The sequence below is a fragment of the Eumetopias jubatus genome, unplaced genomic scaffold (genome assembly GCF_037043125.1).
Source record: "Eumetopias jubatus isolate StellerSeaLion01/CBP00866 unplaced genomic scaffold, mEumJub1_p1.0 scaffold_15, whole genome shotgun sequence".
Taxonomy (NCBI): domain Eukaryota; kingdom Metazoa; phylum Chordata; class Mammalia; order Carnivora; family Otariidae; genus Eumetopias; species Eumetopias jubatus.
In genome coordinates this window covers 72,736,744-72,758,023 of record NW_028274821.1, presented here as the reverse complement: position 1 = coordinate 72,758,023, position 21,280 = coordinate 72,736,744, and the positions used below count along the sequence as shown (strand labels likewise).

Genomic DNA, 21,280 nt, shown 5'->3' with positions numbered 1-21,280 from the left:
TAGAATCTGTCATATGTTTTTTTGAAAGAAAAGACTCTTTATGGTTTGTGCTTTTTGTGCCTTGTTAAGAAATTCTTCTGTACCCTGAAATGAAGATATTCTAAAAACTGGAGGTGTTGCCTTGTTTTTAAAATCATTAAGAACTTACTTTTGTTTAGAGTGTGAGGTACGGATCCCATTTTTAAAAATATATAAAGAGAGTGCTAATTATCTCAGCATTGTTAATTAAACAGATCATCTTTGATTTACTAATTTGCATTGACTTATTTGTCATTTATATGAATGGTTGTTTCTGAACCTACAATTCTCTTTCATTAGATTATTGAATGACATAATAGACCCTGCAGGTCTATGAGGTTCTGTTTCTGAACCTGCTTTTCTTTTTTTTTTTAAAGATTTTATTTATTTATTTGACAGACCAGCGAGAGAGGGAACACAAGCAGGGGGAGGGGGAGAGGGAGAAGCAGGCTCCTCGCAGAGCAGGGAGCCCAAGCGGGGCTTGATCCCAGGACCCTGGGATCATGACCTGAGCCAAAGGCAGACACTTGACTGAGCCACCCAGGCGCCCCATGAACCTCCTTTTCTTGTTCATTAGATTATTTACCAATCATTGCACCAACACCACATTATTACAGTATGAAGCTTTTGATATCTGAAGGGAAAATTTTTCCTCCCTCTGGTTCTTCAGAATTGTCTTAGTCATTCTTGGCCTCTTCCAATTCCACATGAATTTTGGAATCACTTTGTCAAGGTCTATGAAAGACCCTATATTACAATTTGAAGTAGATTGCTTTGTGATCAAGGAGTCTTCTCATCCATGAACATGATGTATCTCTCCATTTATTTAGGCCTTTCTCTGTATTTCAATGAAACTTTATAATTTTCTCCACACATACTCTACCTTTCTATGTGTTTTTAATCAATTATAATAAAGATTGGTTGCTATTATGAGTGAGACCTTTAAGAATTTATAATCTCTAATGGGCTGTGGTTTCTTCGTATATTGATCTTTTATTCAACAATGTTGCTAAACTCTTATTCTATTACTTTATTAGATTTGCTTGAATTTCTTAGCAGACAACTACATCATCTATAAATCATATTTTCTTGTTTTCTGACCCTTATAACTTCTCATTTCTGTGTGTGTGTGTGTGTGTGTGTGTGTGTGTGTGTGTGTTATTAGCAAGGGGCTTCAGTACAATGTTGAGTATAAATGATAAAATAGTAAATCTATCCTTGTTTTGTTGCTAACTTTAATAGACAAATGTTTAATGAATTAAAATTAAGAATACTGTTTCTAGAATTAGGTTGTTGGTAGCAACTCTTTATTGTGTTCAGGAAATTCCTTCCTTTCCTAGTTTGCTAAGATTAAAAGAATAAATGAATGGCAAATTACTTTATATTTTCTAATATTAAATCATCCTTACATTATGGAGTTAACCTGATGAAGTATATTTTTTTAAAAATCCATTGCTGAACTAGGCTTGATAACATTGTATGTAAGAATAACATTTTTTTAATGCCTTTTGAGATTTGTCTAATAATTTTCCTTTTTATGTTTTTTCTGATTTTTGTATCAAGATTGTATTAGCTCATAAAATCGAGATGCTTTCCTTCTTTTTCTAATCTTTGAAACCATTTGAATAGAGATTGTCTATGAAGATTTCATAAATCTTTCCCACTAAATCTTTGAACTTTCTTGCAGGAAGATTTAGAAACGGGAATTCAGTTTATTTAATGGTTATAGATATATTCATGTTCTAAATTTTTTGAACCAATAGTTTTTGTAATTTATATTTTGCTAAGAAGTGTTTATTTTAGCTAAGTTTTTAATGTTCAGAAAGGATATATGACTATACTATTCTCTTAGTATTAAAAAATTGTACTGAAACTATAATTATAATCTCATTCATAGTCTCATTTTTCTTTTTTTCTCCACTATCCGTTTTACTAGCAATTTACCTATTTTTGTTTGATTTTTATGACCCTTTCTATGATTCCTTTATATATAGGTCTCTTGTTAGCTCTAAGATTATACATGTGACACATGTTTTTTTCTTCTTCATTTTCGTTTTTTTTCTCCGTTTGTTTTCTATCAAAGCCTTTTCACTTGGGTAAGGAAGATTACAGGAAAGAACTTGCTAGTCCTTTATCTGCTGTAGACTGGCCAGATGATTTGTGCAGAAATGTGATGTGATGAGAAGCAGGTGAGCACAGAGGCACTCCATTGAGGGTTTTCATTTCATTGCCAGGTAGCCCTCCCACAGGGCTGCTATGCATACAATTCCAACATCTCCTCCCCCTTCTTGGAGTCTCCTTATGCTATTTCTACCGTTAAGAGCATTTTTTTTTTTAAACTAAATTGGGCTGCCTCACCCATCTCTGCCGCTGGCCTTTTAAAATAGAAAGGTTTCCTAAGGAGAATGATTTCTTTCTAGCCAAAGGAAAAACACCAGAGAGGCACACATGCCCTATGTAAAGAAGGAAGAAACCTATGCCCCAGAGGCACCTGAAGAACTTTCCCAGCAGGTTGTATTCTCTCGGGGTATTGTTTCACCAAAATATATTTTTTGAACCAGTCTCTACATTAACAGACCAGGGAGAGTTTCCAACAGATCTTTCTGTTGATAGTTTTGATTAATCTCATAGAAAATTTCAAAGGTTTTTTGCCAGATGAAAGGGAACATGGGAAGGCAGAGAACTGGCATGACCAGCAATCCCTTTCTGAACAAATGATAGAGCCTAATGCAGTGACAGCCAACTTGTCCATCCTAAATGCTTCGTCAGTTATAGCTCTTGGACCACTCACTAGATAACATCAGTAATCTAACAAAGTCTATAGTATCCTTTGAGATAATAATGGAAACTGTACTTGAAATATTCCTCATTAAAATTCTCTTCATTTTGCTGAAAATATTTTTTTTCTCACATTTGACAGCACCAGCTGTCTTTGAGTCTTCGGCTCTGCTGAAGTCATTTGAAGAAACAAATCTAGAGAAACACTGCTTGGCAGAAGGTAAGAGAGAAAGGTTAGAGCAGAAAGCATTTGGATGACTATCCAGGAAAGGCAATGGTCTGAGTGGCAAGAGGGCCACAGGCAGGTAAAAACATTAAAGAAAGTATATCACGGTATCCTTCATCTCTACTGAAACAATATCATCTGTTTCAATGTTTTAAGAAGACTGTTCAAGTCTATTACCTTACTTTGATAAAGACAGCTCAGAACCCAATAAAATAGACTATACTGGTATTATTATCCCATTTTACAGAGGAGAAAACTGGCTCATTTGGAACACAGTACTTGTTTTGATGAATTAATCTCTGTGCTGAACTGAATTCTGTCTTGGATTTCATGTTCTCGCTCCTTTTACGCTGGGCATACAACCTACATTGGATTTGAAAGTTATTGTCCTAAAGCTGGTTGCAGAGCAGTCTCATTCAGACAGGTCTACACTTGTCAGAAAGACAGGTCTGTCCACGCTGACCTTGAATTTTGTTCTCCATTTCATCTTAGACCACAGGAGACCAAATAAAGAGAAAATAAAGTGTTGTACAGCAAATAACTTAGAACTCTTGAGTACATAAGTCTTGTGTGGACAGAACTCCCCATTTGATGTCAGGACCACAGAGTAGGCAGTTATATATTAAGGCAGTTAATATATAATGAAGGCACGAGCAGCAATATTCCTTAAGATGGTAAGAGATAAAATCAATATATTCAAAGATATTCAAGGGGAAGTGGTAGGCAAGAAATTCCTTTACACTTTGACTTACGAAGAAGGGCTAAACATTGAAATACTTTTTAAATTAAATAATCTAATAATGTTTATTGATAAAATTAATATAATACTTCAATTATTTTAAATAAAAATGTAAAATATTCTTTCCACTAGATATTGAAGTTTTGGCATTGAGAAACCTAGCTAAGTGATTTTCTGAGTTGTGTAGAGCTGTGGTGAAAACAAAACGCTTTCAGCATGTATTCTTTTCTTATCAATATATACTTTGTATTATACTTAGACTTTATAGTGGATATTTTCCTATTTGCCCAATATATTTTTTTAGAGTTTAAGGTCAACGCCTCTCATTATTTGAGAAAAGAGTGTTGGACATGCATTTCTGTACTGTACATGAACATGTTGGCACCGTGCATGTATTACATTTCTAATTTTTCACATTCTAAGTGGATTATTGTAAAATAAACCATAAATGGGTAGGAAAGGAGAGAAAGTGGAATGTTTGATTTTTTAGAAAGGGGGAGCTTGGCTGGCTCAGTCCGTAGAGCCTGGGACTTAACCTCCCGGTTGTAGGTTCGAACCTACACTCTACACTGGGTGTAGAGATTACTTAAAAAAAAAAACAACAACTTTTTTTTTTGTTTGTTTTAAAGGAGGATTTGAAAGATTATCTTAAAAAAGAAACCGCTTTAGATAGTAATTGACTAGCGGACAGGTCTTAGCCCTGAGCATCCTGTGAAAACCATAGGCCAACACAGTCAAGGTTCTAAGCAGTCGCGGGCAGCTGGTCACGTTCTGTTACCAAGCACACCTAACTGGTATCTCGAAAAGTGTTGGTCCTTTACGAGATGTCTTCCCCTCCCCGCCCACTGCGGTTTAAAGGGACCTCTCCTTTCTGAAAGCCCGAGATTACCGAGTGACTACCACCAAAGCAGCCCCCCCCCCATCGCTGTTCTGCGTTTCTTCCTCAGACCTAGCTATCCGTCCTGCCGAGCGAGTCCCCCTGCCACACTGCTGTCCCGGTCTCTTATGTGCCCTTTCAAAGGCAAGAGCGCACTCAGCTTTTACCCCTTAACAGCTCCTTCTGATGCGTGGCGGCTTTAGCCCCGGAGCGAGAGGCCGAGAATTGCCCAAACTCCGGAAATCCTGGGAAGCCAAGGGTGGGAAGCGGGAGGTGGCTGGGAGGTGGCGCGGCTTGAAAGCCCCCGATGGACCGGGTGTTGTTAGAGGACCTGGGCGATCCTCTGTGGCTGCCACTTTCCCCGAGAACGATCTCCAGACCTTAGTCTGGCGCCGCTCCCGCCCACACCTCCAGGTGTGCATTCCCCGCCCTTAATTACTCTCCTAAAACTGATAGTTTGCACTTGCAAAGTTTCACTGGGAAAGCGGAAGAGAAATGTGTAACCCTGGCTATGGAGAACTAGGGGAGCACAGTCACACTTGTTTTGGTCTGCAGACCGAGTCAATGGAAAACTCAGACAGAAACGTGTGCACCTTTCTAGCAGAAAAGTCGACTCTTGGTTTCTTTGCAGCCTCCAGTTAGAGGCTGTGTTGGGAGAAACTTGGTGTCTTCCGCGAAGTTGAGAAACTGAACTACGAGAAAGGCCCTACTTCAGGGGTTTTGCGGGCCCGCGATGTTTTCCAGAGCTTTTCGAGTGGGACGAGTAGAGCGACAAAATGAAAATGCACCGTGTGGGGGAGCCCACCCAGCCCAGCAAGCTGGCGGACGCTGAGGTGAGCGCGGGAGGGGTGAGCATCCGAGCCGGTGGCCGCGGGTCTCCGCGGGTGGGTCACACGGGGCTGCGGAGGTGGGGGGGGCGGTAAGACAGTGACGGGAGGCTTAGGTGCCCCTCTACCCCCGCCCAGCCGCCAGGGCAGGGAGGTCGCAATGAATGGGGGAGGGGGCGCGCCGAGTGTCGGGGCTCTGGGGGCGTCACACCAGGTGACGGAACGAGCCAGGGGGAAGGAGTCGGGGGGTGCGGGAATTGCCGACTTGTGCTACGTGGAGCCGGCAGAAAAGGCGGAGGAAGAAAGGAGGCTGGCGTCCGCGCCACGGCTCCGGCCCTCCCCCGCCGCCCCGGCCAGCGCGCCAAAGCGCGAGCAGGCGGCCCGAGCGGCGGCTGGCGCTCCCTGGGTTGCGACTCCCCCGCCCGCTGCGGAGCACTGCCCGGATCTTGGGCGGCCTGGACGCCGGCGCCGCGGAGCCCTCCCCGGCTTCCCCGGGGCGGGGGTGGGGGGGTGGTGGGCGCAGGGGGCGGCCCCGTTCCGGGAGACCGCCGAGGGGGCGGGCGGAGGGCCGGGCGCGGGGAGCGAGCGCGCTGCGGGAGGCCAGCCGGAGGGCAGCGGCGGGCGCAGGTAAAGGGGCGGGCGCGGGGCGGGGGGACGGCGCCCCCTGGGCGCTGAGCCAGCGGCTGCCGCGTCGCCTGCGCCGCAGCACGGCGCGCTCGGCTCGCACTGTCCCGGGGCAGACAGGCTTTGTGGCTGTGCGAGCGAGTGTAAGTGTGTGCGCGCGCGCGCTTGCCTGTGTCGGCTGTGGGTGGGCGTGCGCGCTTGCGAGCTGGCCTGCAGGAGGCGAGGCTCTCCTGGCCTCCGCAGCCAACCAGTTGACCGAGCCCCGGGAGGGAAGTTGCCGCAGCCGCCTGGGCCGCCGGCCCTTCGGTCCCCCGGCCAGGTCAGTGCGCCCCGGGGCCGGCGCTTTGTGCGGCGTCTGCGGCCCGGACCCGCCCAAGTGACACGTACGTGGCCTCGGGTTACCTGGGTCTGGGTGGGAGCGCGAGAAGGCTTGCAGGGGGTGGGGGGGCTCGAAATTACCCCAAAGCCGGGTCCGGGTGGACGTGGAACGCCAGGGTTCCCCGCGCCCCGCAGCGCGGAGCTCCCGCACCACTTGCTTCTCACGGACGACTCCTTAGTCTCTCCCGAGCTGCGGACTTTCAACTTAGTTTTCTGTGCAGCCGCCTAACAAACACGCTCAGCAAGTAACTGGGAAATTGAAGGCAAGGGAGGGACCTGGCTTAGAGTTGGTAGTTTTGAAACCGACAGGCTCGTTTGGTTTGTGTAGGACTAGTTTGTTATGAATGGATTTAAATTTTATTCTTGTTTTTTCTTTGCTGCCATTTGGCCTTTGATTTGTAAGGGATGACGGCATCCAGGACTTGTTGCTGCCTTCGGTCTGGGGCCTGAGATTGTTGCTCTCTGTCGCTACTTCTCTTTCTTTTCTTGTTTGTTGAAATCTCTGGATTTTTCGTAAATGTGGGTTTTCAGCGAGGGCTCCGCTTGTTAAAGTTTCACCGATTCCCATTGGAATAGGTGCATATTTGCAAACCTGAATATCGGAAACCTGTAACTGCAGTTATTAGGATAAAATCCTCTATTCCTTTAGGCTCTAACAGTCCTTGTTTTTCACTTATTTGCATAAGTGTTGTTTGTCCAGCGTGAGCATAACTGTGAAGCCAGTGGTCTGTGATTCAAAGCCTGCGATTCTGGTTAAAGGGAGACTGCACTGGGAAACCTTCTAAGTTCTCCTAAGAAGAGATTCGCTTGTCAAATAGAAGAGTAAGCCCCAAGGGAAAAGGGTGTATACTGGAGTTATGACTGTTTGGACCGAACTAAATTGCATACACACACACACACACACACACGCGCGCGCGTCACTCTACCATCTAGTTGTTTCTGTTCTTGGTTCTCTAAATCTGGTAGGAGTGAGCAAATTTGCCTCAAATGCAAAACTGTGAATAACGATTAGCACTGTAAGTATGTTAAGGCCGTGTTTTACTTGACACCGTTTAATTTGAGGATAAAGAAGCTAAGTAAGAGAAAGAGGTAGCGTAGGGGGAAGGCAGGGGCAGAATGAAGAGTGGGCTGTCATAATGTGAGTCCGTATGCTCACCACGTCCCCTAGCGGTGCCTACCTTAGCCAGTCAGGTCAGCTTGTTCTTCATCTCGAGGTACTCGTCTGGAAAATGGATGGATTTAATGATCTTTGCTGTTCTTTCCAGCTCCCCCAAGTACTTAGAACCTAGCGGTTGGTTATCCCATGGTAGAATAGTAGGAAGAGAGTAAAGCGTGAACGGGTTATTCCAGAAGGGAAGTGAGAGGGCAAGAGGGTCAAAGGTAGAAAAAAAAAAAAAGTGCAGTAGGAGATGCCTGGACCGGGGGGGGGGGGGGGGGGGGGGGTGTAGAGGAAGAACCTTGACCTGGGGGTTGATTTTCCTCTCTTTTTTCTTTCCTCCTCCACAAAGGCATCAATAATACTCCCCCACACCCCCTTAATCTTCCATTATTCTATTACAGTGAGTGAACTTGTTTAGCCTTAAAAGTGATGTGGAGTGGGGGTAACCTCTGTTGTGGGACCTGACCAACTTCCCATTTGTATCAGTGTCTCTCAGGCTCAGCAGCTGCCCAGTGCTGTGGGCACTGAGAGGATCTCAGTATCCCTGTAAATGATGGGGAAAAATACAGAGATGGGAAGGGCAGCCCTTTCAACAGCTTGTGTTTGGAAACTTCTATTTTTGTTTGAAGCTAATATTTACCAAACAAATTTCATTAAAAAAAATTATACCATAGATTTTTCAAGGCTTTACTGAATTGGTTCTATTAGACTGGGAAATTCAAAGAAAGTAAAACTCTTACTTGCTAAGTCTTTTTGATACATAATGACACTCAGCCTGAAGTTAGTGATTTTTAGGGCCAAGAATCTTATTTCAAATGCTTAGTAAGGAAAGTTGCAATCTGGGCAGAATACACTATCATTTTCACTGGGAAGCTCCAAGTGTTCAGCAAATAACAAGACTTCAAATTTAGTTTGAGGTCAAGATTTTAATATCTGTGCTTAATGTGTGGCTGGCCTTCCTTTAGTTTTTTTGGTACCCATGTGTGGCTGGTCTTCCTTTAGTTTTTTTGGTACCCATATGCATACACACTTGAGGAACATGATTTATTTTAAAAAGTGAAGTGTGGATGTAATAAAACTGGGAACATAGCTTTTGGTTTAAAGTCTCAAAGTTTGCTCTGGCCTTGTTAACTCAGCCTTATACTACTTGGTTTCTTGTTTTTACATATCATGTTACCCCCTCCCCCCCAAATCCCTATTGTGTTATTACTTAGATATCTCGTCGAGAACTATTATGGATGTCTTAGAAGGTTGGGAGAAAAGGAGAAAATTGTAATTGAATAAGCAATTACTGAATTCCTCCTACAGAGGCAGACACAAAGACACTAAAAAGAGCGGCAGTGCAGAGGGAAAACGTGCAGCTAACTTCAATACATAGTAGCTGGATGGCGTAACTAGGTGTCAGCTGTAGAATCCAAGAACCCTTGGCATGCTCGGGAATGGAAAATGAACTTTGACTCTGGGGAAGACTTCACAGAAGGGCCTTGAAGGGTGAAAATGTTGCATCTCTTAAAAGATGAATGGTGGAGAATGAAGATGTAGTTGGAGTCTGGGGTAATGAAGCCTGGAAGGGGACCAGGCGGTAAATTAGGGGGGACCTGGGATGTTATTTTATAAGAAGTTGTGCTACGTGGGGTTGGGAAGGGCTAAGTATTAACCCCCACAATGCTGGAAGACAATGGTAGTGCCTACTGGGGCATCATGAGGGGTGAAATGTGTGAAAGGACCGAGCTTTGATTCCTTTACATTTCCTTGTAACTCTTGGCCAGTGAATGTTAGGGCACTGCTACCAGCTCATCCAGATTATATAAAAATGATAGAATAAATGATACATAGTTTCCTCCTCCACAGTCCTCCCAAACTGATAATGGTCTTTTGAGAAATTTCATTGAGCAGAAATTAATGATGCTTGTGAGGCCTTTTGAGCCTGTGAGTTAAAATCACTCCTCAGGCACAGAGCTGACCAAGAAAGCCTTTTGTTTTGTTTAGGGAAGGGCCTGTGAGTTAATGCTAATTTAAACATGACTGATGGCAACCAGCATTCTTGACCCTGTTTATCTTATACATAGTATTTAACCACAGCGATTGAATATTTGTCGTACAGAAGAGAAAGAATTATTATTAGTTTTGAAATGGGGCTAATGCCCTTGTAAAGGGGAGGAGGAAATGATCCAGGGAGGAGGTTGGGGAGAGAGCACTACTTTGGGTACCGCAGTGAGGGCTGACCCAACTCTGAAAATCCTTTAATTGTAATTCCAATAGAAGTAGCTTAATGGTGTAGATGACTACTTCTTTAAGAACCTCCTTTCTGATCATCTGCTTTTTTTTCCTCCCTAAATCTCTAGAGCTAAGGTGTCTAGTTTATAACCTCTCAGATAGGAAGAATCTCTCTGGGGTCCATCTGAGAGAGAGGCATTTGGCCGCTCTGTCGGTTTCTTCTCTTAACACAGTACCTCCGTGTCACAGGTGGGAGTGGACGGCTTTTCAGCTGTATGTCACAGGTGGAGCTGGTCGGGCTAAGGCTTCTAATTGCCTTGAATCTGGGGATGTTGGGCTACCCAGGAGCCTTAATAAAAGATTAGGTCAGGGGCTTTTTACTCTCTTCTGAATACAATTCGAATGAAGGATCCTCCCACCAGTTTTCTCTTTTGCAAGGGAACTTGGGTTTGGCATGTTTAATTAGTTAATTTGAAGGAGCCCAGGGTTAGTATACTCTGTTTCTTAGAAGGATACTTTTTTTGTGTCTTTGGTTTTTAGGGAGGGAAGTAAGAGAGGGTGGTGGTGATTGTGATTTTATTTAAATGCGCTGACATTTTTTCCTGCAGGTTGGTATGATTTCACAGTAGCGTTGTTATTACTGACTTATGGAGATGGGGCAAAGAAGATTGTCCTAATACTTTGATGTTAGCTCCTGTCATCTGATCGGTGCTATAGAAACTTTAACCTTGAAGTTCATGTAAAATTCAAGTTTCTTTCAGAAATGAAAGAGGACTGCTGTACTGTGTGCATGGATCTAGGTTATAATTTTTTTTATTTTTACAGTACTGTTTTGAAAAAGTGCTAGAAAGGACAGGGCAGACTCTTTAGTCCAGTGCTGAAACAAACATGTATAAGCCTGAATGAGCTAGATCAGGCTGTGTTTGTTGTGTTTAATATGGAGATAAAAGAATTTCAAAACCAGCCTCTTTCTCTAAAAAAGATAATTTGACCCATAACACCTGGTCATGGGTCTCTTTGGGGGGGTGAGATTTCCCAGGTTGAAACCATTAAAGTGAATTTTGTTCATTATAGCCATCAGAGGTGCCTATGCTTATGAAGGTTTAGGACTTAACTACTGGAGAGAGTGCTACTGTGAACCATTTCTTTGTAGCAAGTTTCCCTTTATCCATTTTCTTAAGTATCAAAACCGTGGACTAGATTCGATTTCGTGTAAATCTATCCTCAGTTTTCTTTCTCTGTGTTTGTTTCTCCTTGACCAATCTCTAAGCTGCCTTCACTCTGAAATTCTGCCCTAACAGAAGGATATTCCTGGCTCTTTGGAAGGAGAAATGATTCAGGGGCAGAGGAGACAAGTTCTCTTCAACCCTAGCAGCACTCAAGTGACTGCCTGCTGTATAATAAGCACTGTGCTAGGAGTCCAGGCAGGACTGCTACCCTCCAGGAGGTACAGACATGTTAACAGGTTAGTGTAACAAAGTGATTCAGTGTAGCAAGTGTGATGAGCGAGGTGAGCGAGATGAGCCTGTGTTAGTACGGGAGCCCCGAGCAGGAACACCTGACCTTCAGAGGTGTGGTGGTGGTCAGGATCAGGGAAGACTGCTGAAGGGTTAGGATTTGGAAGGACCCTAGGAGATAAATCAAGGAACCTAAAAGAAAAAAGGGATCAAGATAGAGGGAATCAAAAGGCTTTGTATTTGGGTAAGTCAATATTTCTCTCTTTTTACATCTGTAAAATGGGAATAAGACCTGACATTATCTGCTTGCTAATTCTAGTTTTCATTTACTTGTTCCTTAATTTAATCTTTCATTTGTTCAATGGTCTATAGATATTTGTTGCACACTTACCGTATACTGGGAAACAGAAAACAAGATGTTTTTTCATCTTTTCAAGGAGTTCTCCTATCATATTTTTTTTAAAGATTTTTTTTTATCTGTTTGACAGAGAGAGAGATAGTGAGAGCAGGAACACAAGCAGGGGGAGTGGGAGAGGGAGAAGCAGGCTTCCTGCGGAGCAGGGAGCCCGATGCAGGGCTCAATCCCAGGACCCTGGGATCATGACCTGAGCCGAAGGCAGACGCTTAATGACAGAGCCACCCAGGCGCCCCTTCTATCATATTATTTTAATGGAAGTTCTTTTGAAATGCTTCAAAATATGGAGCATGCTTATTGAATTATTCTTCCATTTGAGTCTCAGTGGCTTCAGGTAAGTTAGCCTTTCCCTCATAAACAGGAGAAGGAGACAGAGCCTGGTATTCTCATTGTCATTTGATAAACTTGAAATGTTTTCCCAAGATTTACCTGTTTGTGTCAAATCTAGAGACAGATGTAGCTGTCTTACCTGTAACCTTGGCTTGCTTCCATCTCAATTTCGATACTTTTATGTTTTTGAGGGATTTTATTTGAGAGAGAGTATGAGCAGGGGGGAGGGCAGAGGCAGAAGCGGACTCCCCGCTGAGTAGGGAGCCTGACACGGGGCTCTATCCCAGGACCCTGAGATCATGACCTGAGCCAAAGGCAGACACTTAACCCACTGAGCCACCCAGGTGCCCTCATTTTGGATATTCTTAATTTTGACCCAACCTGTGTTTGAGTTTCTATATTCAGTTTATGATTTACTAGAATAATCCAAATCTAGTGTTCATTGGGGAGTCAGAGTTATTTTGAGGCCACACTATCTCTGTACTTTGCTGTTGATGTAGTTTACTTATCTTGTTTAGATCACTGGGGAATGAACACAGTAGAAAGTGTTCTAACCAGAAGAAGGTAGCTGCATTCATTTATAAAAAGATGTGGATTTTGTAATGATTCAAACAATATGGAGGTGTCTAAGGTAAATGTAATAACCTCCTTCAGCCCCTTTAACCTTAAGCATGTGATGTAGCTCCTTTGTCAGCAATTTGTTACATAGCCTTCCATACTTGTACTTTTCTACAGATCTACAAACTTGTTTGTGTGTGTAGATATTTACATGTGTGCGTGCAGGTCTGTTTATAGATACCCAAGGACCTGTGTGTATGTGTGTCTGTGTGCACACACTCGCTCCTGCCTCTGTTCTAGAGAGTCTGTTAGGAAGGCTGCCACCGTGGCTCAGACCTTTGAAGTCTCAGGAGCATGTGAATCTTCAGAAACAGACCTCCACACACACATATAAATGGGACTTCTTGAATCGGTGCAGTATGGTATTACTCAGTGACGTTTCTATCAGAGAGAGATGAATGTCTGGCTGTTATGAACAGGGAACAAGAAAACTATTTCCAGCTGTGTGACAACGGAGACAACAAATATCATTGCAGAGAATGTTATTCTCACAAGGACTGTGCTTCATCTGGGTCTCGGGTGAGGGGAGGAGGGGCCTTTCGGAGCCCGTGTTTGGCATCTGTGAACCTTTTGTTAGGTGGAAAACAAGGCGTCTGGGGTAGGCCCGTCGAGCTCTCCAACAGAAAAGATAGGTGGAGTTCCTTATTCCAGGCAGGTTTCATGGTGCGAGTTTTAAGTGAGGAGCCCTCTTCCAAGGCGGTAATCAGACAGTAAGGTGGAGGGCTCTCGCTAAGGGAGACTCACGGCTGAAACAGAATTGCCTTTTGTGAAGGGGCCGCTTTGCCATCTTGGGCTGTGATTTGTTGGAAGAAGGGTTCTTGTCCTGTCCAGAAAGTGAGGCATTCATTCTGTACTCAGTATTTATTGTAGTTCCATACAGAACTGCTTGCTGTCCTTGGAGTAGACACGGAGACCTAAAAGTTCAAAGGCTAGGGCAGGATAACTGACTTCCAAATTTGGCAGAATCTGGTTCCCTTGTCACTTTCTCTGAGACCCAGTCAGTTCAGTTTCATGTGGCCGAAATCTTGGAGCACTTCTGTGGTGAAGTCTTTATGCTTGGCTCAGGACACTAAAATAAAAATAATAATAATAATAAAGCCACCAAGAAAGTATGGTCGCTGCTCTCAAGTAGCTCATAAACATGGAAAGCCGTGGAAATAAATGCCTGAGATCGGGCAGACAATGATAAATATTTTTTTTTTAAGATTTTATTTATTTGACAGAGAGAGACACAGTGAGAGAAGGAACACAAGCAGGGGGAGTGGGAGAGGGAGAAGCAGGCCTCCCGCTGAGCAGGGAGCCCGATGCAGGACTCGATCCCAGGACCCTGGGATCATGACCTGAGCCGAAGGCAGACGCTTAACCATCTGAGCCACCCAGGCGCCCAGACAATGATAAATATTTTAAACAGAGTGCCATCTCAACATCTGAGGATGGAGAGAGTAACTCTGCCTTGGAGGTGAGGAAGGATTTGCAGCAGGATTCTGGCCTCTGTGCACAGTTTGGCTGAGAGGCTCATTCCACATGGAAGTGTAGAAGGCGCAGGCACTGCGTGTGAGTGACAGGTTAGGGTTTGTGGCAGAGTTAGGTAATGCTTCAGGTCAGTCTTGCAGTGCCAACAGAAGGGGGCAAAGCCATTGGGGACCAAACAAAGAAAAGGGCATGTCGATGCCATTAGCAGATGGGACATGACAGTATAAGAATTCTTCCAGTGAGGCATGTTGGTTTTAGGCAGAAATTTTCAGCTGGTGGCTGGAATTTGAGTTTGAAGCTTGGCTGAGAGGTCAGAGCTTGGCAGTATTGGGGAGTAATTATTATATATCAGAGTCAATACCAGTGAAATTTACAGGATAAGCTGAAGAGCACTTTTAGAGTGAGAAGAGTGGTATATACTTGTTTTTTTTAAATATGAAGATATAAAAAAAATTCCCCTCCAGCTTTATTGAAGTATAATTGACAAATAAAACGGTTAAGGTATTTAGTGTAAAATGTGATGATTTGATGTACATACACATTGTGAAAGGGACCCTCACCCTCAATATACTTGGTGTTTTAACAAGGACAAGATGTATTTTGATTCTTCAGGCTGTTTTTCTTTCTAGCAGGTGACTGAAATAGTCTTATAGGCTGTCACACATTGAGCGCCCACGATGGCTTCTCTTGATGAGGTGGTCCTGGGATGATACAAAGAGGATGGAGTTCCAGCTTGATATTCCTTTGGGTGCATAAAAGCTCCCGAAACAATCCATTCCGGCAAACGAAAAGACAATTCTGAAACTAATTAGAAGACTAGTGGTGGTTTGGGGGCTGAGAGGAGTTGCAAAATACAGTTTTAATTTACTGCAGGACTAACAGCAGTGAAAGTCCTATTACTGTCATTGCTACAATAAAAGACAAGCTGAGAAACTTAGCAAAACTCTGGAAACCCCATTAGCATAAAGACCAGATGTAGGAACCCCAACAGGTTTGTTGTGGGGATTTATAAAATCTGATCTAGTACATGCAAGCTTCCATTGCCTGATGAAGGTAAAAGTAGGATACAGTATAACTTCCCTGTTTACTTGGTTAAAAAAAATTTTTTTTTCTAATTGTATATTTCCATTTTGTATAATTACATTGGCATGGCTTCCTGCATGTGAGCTAGAACAGGGATAAATCTGTTCTTAGTCGTTTTCTCTCTAGGCCATTATGATTCTTTTTTTTTTTTGAAGATTTGATTTATTGAGAGAGTGAGAGACAGAGAGCACGAGAGGGAAGAGGGTTAGAGGGAGAAGCAGACTCCCCGCTGAGCAGGGAGCCCGATGTGGGACTCGATCCCGGGACTCCAGGATCATGACCTGAGCCGAAGGCAGTCGCTTAACCAACTGAGCCACCCAGGCGCCCGAGGCCATTATGATTCTTTAAAATTACACTCTTTTCCATTTGATAATAAAAACAGTACGTGCTCACTTTAGAATTTGGAAAGTATAGGAGACGCAGCCATAGTGCTGCCCTTCAAGAATAACTTCCTCATTCCATTTTGGTATCATTTCTTGGAGTTTTTCAAATATTTGATCTTCCTGAATAGTCAGTAGCATTTTGTGTTGTGTCTTAAGTATACCTGCCATTAAAATCTTCCATTTTTAATTTTCAGTGACAACATGGTAGTCACAATGTTGAATTATTTCCCATCTCCGCTTGCTTCTTTTCTCTTTATTTTAAGGGTGTATGCTTCTCTGCCATCTTTTGGTGCTGGTGTTCCCAGAGCTCCAGCCTTGCTCTGAAAAGTCTCCATGGGTGAGCTTATCTGCACAGTGGACTGTGGTTCCCAGGCCTTTGCCATGGACTGTGGCTTCTGCCTGGAGTTCTCTGTTCCCTGGTATCCATATGTTTGCTCTCTTTCCATTTTCAGGTCTCCATTCAAATGCCACTTTGTTAGTGCAGCCTGCCCTAATGACTACATTTAAAATTGTATGACCTTTCCCGTTTATCCGACATGCCTGATTTTTTTTTTTTCCCCTCCACCGTATTGTTTTTTGACTTTTTTTGACTTCTTAAACGAAGGAAAGTGGTTTTTTAAATTTTTCTTAGTTACTGCTCTTTTCCCCATGCTTAGTATATAGTCCCTTGCACATAGTAGAACTCAGATTTTTCTGAAGAAAAAGTCTTTTGAAAGGACATTTTATGAATTAAAAAGTAGTATACTGAGCGTGTTATAATGCATAACCTGTGGTCTTGAGTGCTTGGGATTTACAATCTAGGGAAGGAAGCAGCCTTGAACAAGTAACTCACAGTGTGATTGGAATGACTGAGAAAAGCAGGGTGTCCTGGAAGAGTGGAGTAGGGAGACCAGCTTTGGGAGGGTGGGAAGAATTTTTTGGAGAAAGCGGTATTTATACTGAGGAGTATAAATCTTTCCATCTGAGGCTGGAAAGATGAGTTGAATTAGTTCAGTGAAACTGGGAGGATGGAAGAGGAAATGAGACCTTGATACAGAAAAGGAAGGGGTAATTTGGGGAAAATGATGAGGAAAATCAAAAGTCTGGGCCTTACTTCTTGAGTTGAAATTAGGTCATTTGTTTTAAATGATGAAATTGTGTGAGGGTGGAGGTTGATCAGCTTTGGCATTTTTGATATATAGTACTTCATTCCAATAATTTTGAATTATTTTTGCTCATTTTGCTAGTCATTGAGGGAGAAGGAATTTTCGATCTAAAAGTAGCAATGATTTTAATGGACCTAGCTTAAATTCTGTTTTGTGCAAGAAAAATGCTGTGAAAATGTAAAACAATACAGGCAAAGTAAACATTCTTGTTAATACCTGACTTCATCGGGAATGCTATTGGTGGTTCTCTATGATGTGGCTGATTATTGCTTTATCGCACACATGTAATCTTTTGCATAAACTTCCTTTATCATGGTAACTAAGTGAGGTTTGTACAGTTTGTCTTTCTGGTCAATTGCGGGTTTTGTGTTGTGTTGCTTGAAAAGAGCAGGATTTTCTCTGTGTGACAAGTACAGTTAGGTTTATTAATTCAGCCACTATAATATTATTCACATTTTCTCTGTCCTGGTTCTGTCATAGACTGATAATGGTCCTTCAGTCTCTGTCTACAAATGGGCTTTTGTCAGTTTCTTTATAGCACTTTCTATGTGTCAGCATAATATTAAAGATTCCTGTTGGGCCTTTATTGTGTGTTTATTAATGTAAAATAATCCTCTGTGCATTTGGAACCACACCCTACTTTTTTCCTGAGATTAATATTGCCAGTCTGCTTTTTTGTCTTTGTCTGAAAAGACTTCACTCATGCTTTGTGACTTTAAACTTTCGGTGTCCTTTTATTTTATATTTTGTTGCCTATAAACATTTATTTATTTATTTTAAGGATTTTATTTATTTGACAGAGAGGGAGCACAAGCAGGGGGAGCAGCAGAGAGAGAGGGAGAAGCAGGCTCCCCGCTGAGCAGGGAGCCCGATGCAGGGCTTGATCCCAGGGCCCTGAGATGATGACCTGAGCCAAAGGCAGCCGCTTAACTGAGCCACCCAGGGGCCCCGCCTATTAATAGTTAGTTGGATTTTGTTTCAGCATACCTCTTAAAGGAAACGTATGGCTTTTACGTTTATTGTTTCAACCCACATGTTTGAACCTAATTCTTACCCTTAAGTATTCTCTTTGTTATGAAAGATACCATAGCTTTGAGTAAAAAGTACTGGCTTGCCTTTTTCCACCAATATTTTGCCGTATGGGCTTACATAAATTACATAATGTCTTTAAGCCTACAGATTTCTATTTGTAAAGAAACAACACACAAAAACACCAAATCCTGAATTAATGGTTTAAAAATGTTTGGCACACTGAATGCGTTAGCTTTTACTATTTTCATTGTTGATAGATTCAGTCATGTGAAATTGTTGGTAGTTGGTTGCTCTTGACCTATAAAAATGGCAGGTTTTGTATGGGTCAATCTAATATGCTTCCTGCCTTTATTTTCTCTTTCTGTGCCTTGTTCAGTACATCCATAGTATTTTGAAGTGGTCAAGTCTAGTTTTCAGTTTTACAAGTGATTGCCTCTGTTTTCTAAATACATTCCTAAACCTGGGTTTCTCTGGTTCTCAAAGTCAAAGAACTAAATTACTTTGATCCCACTCCTCTGCACAACAAAGAATTTAGTATGCCTTAATTATTCTTGCCTTCTTCCCCTTCCCAATTTCCACTATACATTTAATACATAAATTTATATATGTTTTACCTCCAAAATTGTAAGTATAGACTTCAGACTTTTGTTTTCTATTCTGTGATAAAATCTGCCCCTATATTTTGTATGTGTCTGTTTTGACCCTCATTAGCTCTTGTGGCCACGAGGCCCCCTGCTTTAGCTGGCTCGAAAGGTATCTCCTGTGTAGTTGGGGGATTTCTTCATATTTATCTGGCCAATGGCATCTTCTGCATTCCTGAGTTAGACTCAGGACTTCTCCTACATTCATCAGAGCATCTGTCTTGTTGAAGTTCAAAAGATGTAGTGTGCATCTTTCAGATTTATGTGGTCTAAGAATGTGCTGCATATCCATCTTTCAAAGAGTGTAGTGGAAATAATGGCTTGATTTTGGCCCCCCCGCCCCCTTCTAGTACTGTTGCTGATCTTTGCAGTTTTGTGCACGTTCTTGAGTGTTTTAATGGGAAGTTGGGAGGAGTTGTATTGGGACATCTGGTTTAGTGGCTTTCAACATGTTTTTTTTTTTTTTTTGACCATGCCCCAAGGTTAGCAATGGTTATATACATGAATAAAACAAGTTTCATGCAGCTTAACTACAAACAGAAAACTATAACACTTTTTGTTCCTGTGTTTTCTATTATGGTCTGTTCATTTTCATTAAAAAATGCTGGTCATAACTCAGAAATTTTGAAGACAGTGATTTGGTGTGGTGCTGTTCTATGTGGAATTAGGGCCATTCACTATTCAACATGTCTTTATTACATACAATACCAGTGCCTGTGCTGGCAGCTGGGAATGGAGTGGTACATAAAGTAGTCATTATCACTGGAGGCATGAAGCATGGAGTCCAGTGGGAAGGGGGATATTGACCAAATGATCACTCAAATATATACTTACAAAATATGGGTATTAGAAGGGAAGAAGAACAGGGAGTTTCAAAACAGATTAAATGGAGAACCTTATCTGACTTTGGGGTGAATCAGGATTTCCCTGGGGAAGTGACATTTGATTAGATCTGCAGAATGAGAAGGGGTTAACTCTGCAGGGCTGAGGTGGTTTGTGTGAACATGGGACTGTAGAGTCATGGAAGAATTGAGTAATAGAAGCGAAACAGAGTACTGGAAGTGAATGACGGATGGAAGGCGGAATTTTGGGTCTGATGAGTTGGCAATTTTTTGTGATACATAGTGGGCCTTCCTATTTGTGACTTTCCTTCCCCCACTTAACAAAATTCAGGTAGGAATAGAAAGGATATTTTTGGGAGGTAGGTGCATGTATATGTTTTGAAGCAGTTTTATATTATAGCAATTTTGTGGCTTGCTCTGCCTTAGGAACTGTATAAAGCTCTGCCTGGATATGTAGATGTAGTTTTGGTTGGATTATTATATGTGCTGCCGAAGTGAGCACAGTTTTGGTTGGATTAAAAAAAATACAGTGTTGTTACCAATTTAGTAACTACGCCTAACTCAGAAGAAAGTAAAACATGGAAATTAAGTTTTGGTAAGTGAGGACCAGGTGATTGGGTGGATGTTTCATAGCTTCTCAGTGGCTTTTTTGTTTGTTTCCAATCATGGAATTAGAAATTATTACTGTGAGGATTTTTTTTTTTATTTTGCCATAGTAGGATTTTTAGGGTTCTCCCCTCACCTTTTCTAAGGCTGTGTGAAGAGGTTTTTTTTTTTTTAAATATTTTATTTATTTGGGAGAGAGAATGAGAGAGCAGGAGATGGGGGAGGGTCAGAGGGAGAAGCAGACTCCCTGCTGGGCGGGGAGCCTGATGTGGGACTCGATCCCTGGACTCCAGGATCATGACCTGAGCTGAAGGCAGTGGCTTAACCAACTGAGCCACCCAGGCACCCCTGGGTGAAGAGTTTTTTTAAAAAAATATTTTAAATTGGAAATTCATAAAGTAAATTTGAAACTAAATGAGACAGATGCGAGATCAGGAGTCAAGTGCCAGTTTTGTCACCACTGTCTGTGGGCCTTTGATCGTACCCACACTTTCCAGGCCTTTGGGCCCTTGTCTTAAAATAGAGGGCTTGGTCAGACTGAGAAAGACAAGTACCATATGATTTCACTCAGAAGCAGAATCTAAAAAACAAATGAACAAAAGAATCGGACCTATAAATTCAGAGAACAGACTGATGGTTGCCAGAGAGGGGGAGGTGGGGGGATGGGCAAAGTGAGTAAAGGGGATGGGTGGGTGGGAGGTACGGGCTTCTAGTTGTGGAATGAGTAAGTCATGGCAATAAAAGGTCCAGCATAGGGAATATAGTCAATGATACTGGAATAGCGTTGTGTGGTGCCCGATGGTAGCTACCCTTGTGAGCAGAGCAGAACCTAGAGAGAAGTTGAATTACTATGTCGTACACGTGAAACTCATGTAACATTGTCCGCTGTACTCAAGTAAAAAAATAAAAAGAGAGGACTTAGAATCACTTTGCACTGATCATTCTCATTATATTCGGTGACTCTGTACTTTTTATTTTCAACTTTGCTCTGGCTGTTTAATGTTCAAAGAACACTGAGCTAATTTAGTCTGACAGGCTCAAGCTAAATGTGGGAGAACTCCAGGTATTTACGTCCTTATGTGTATTGTAAGGCCAGGCTCATGGGATGACACATCTAGTGCTTCTTTCGGCACCGTGGACGGGTGGGCAAAGATTAGGACTTTCCTGGGCAGATCCTTTCGGCTTTACCATCCTGGTTTGCAGTTTGCCCATACTGCCCATACTTGAAGTTTTTTTTTTTTTTTTTTTTTAACCTTTGAGAGTCTGTGAAGATGAAAAATCTTCATTCAGTTTATTTTCTGAGTATTTGCTTTGGGGGAAATGTGCAGTATCTAAGTTATATATAATCCGCATTTTATAAAAACCATTTGAACAGTGAGTGATGTTATTTCAAAGAGACTTAAGGGCTAAGG

The 21,280-nt window shown here is 42.4% G+C and overlaps 1 protein-coding gene across 1 annotated transcript in view; it reads left to right on the top strand.

Annotated features, from left to right (window-relative positions):
• Window positions 1-6,402: 6,402 nt before the first annotated feature.
• The window catches only part of LPAR1 (lysophosphatidic acid receptor 1), a 135,670-nt gene continuing 120,792 nt past the window's right edge, over window positions 6,403-21,280 (top strand). Inside the window, exon 1 of the mRNA XM_028108764.2 lies at window positions 6,403-6,472. The gene's annotated coding sequence lies outside the window, so the exon portion shown is untranslated. The remainder of the gene's footprint in view (window positions 6,473-21,280) is intronic.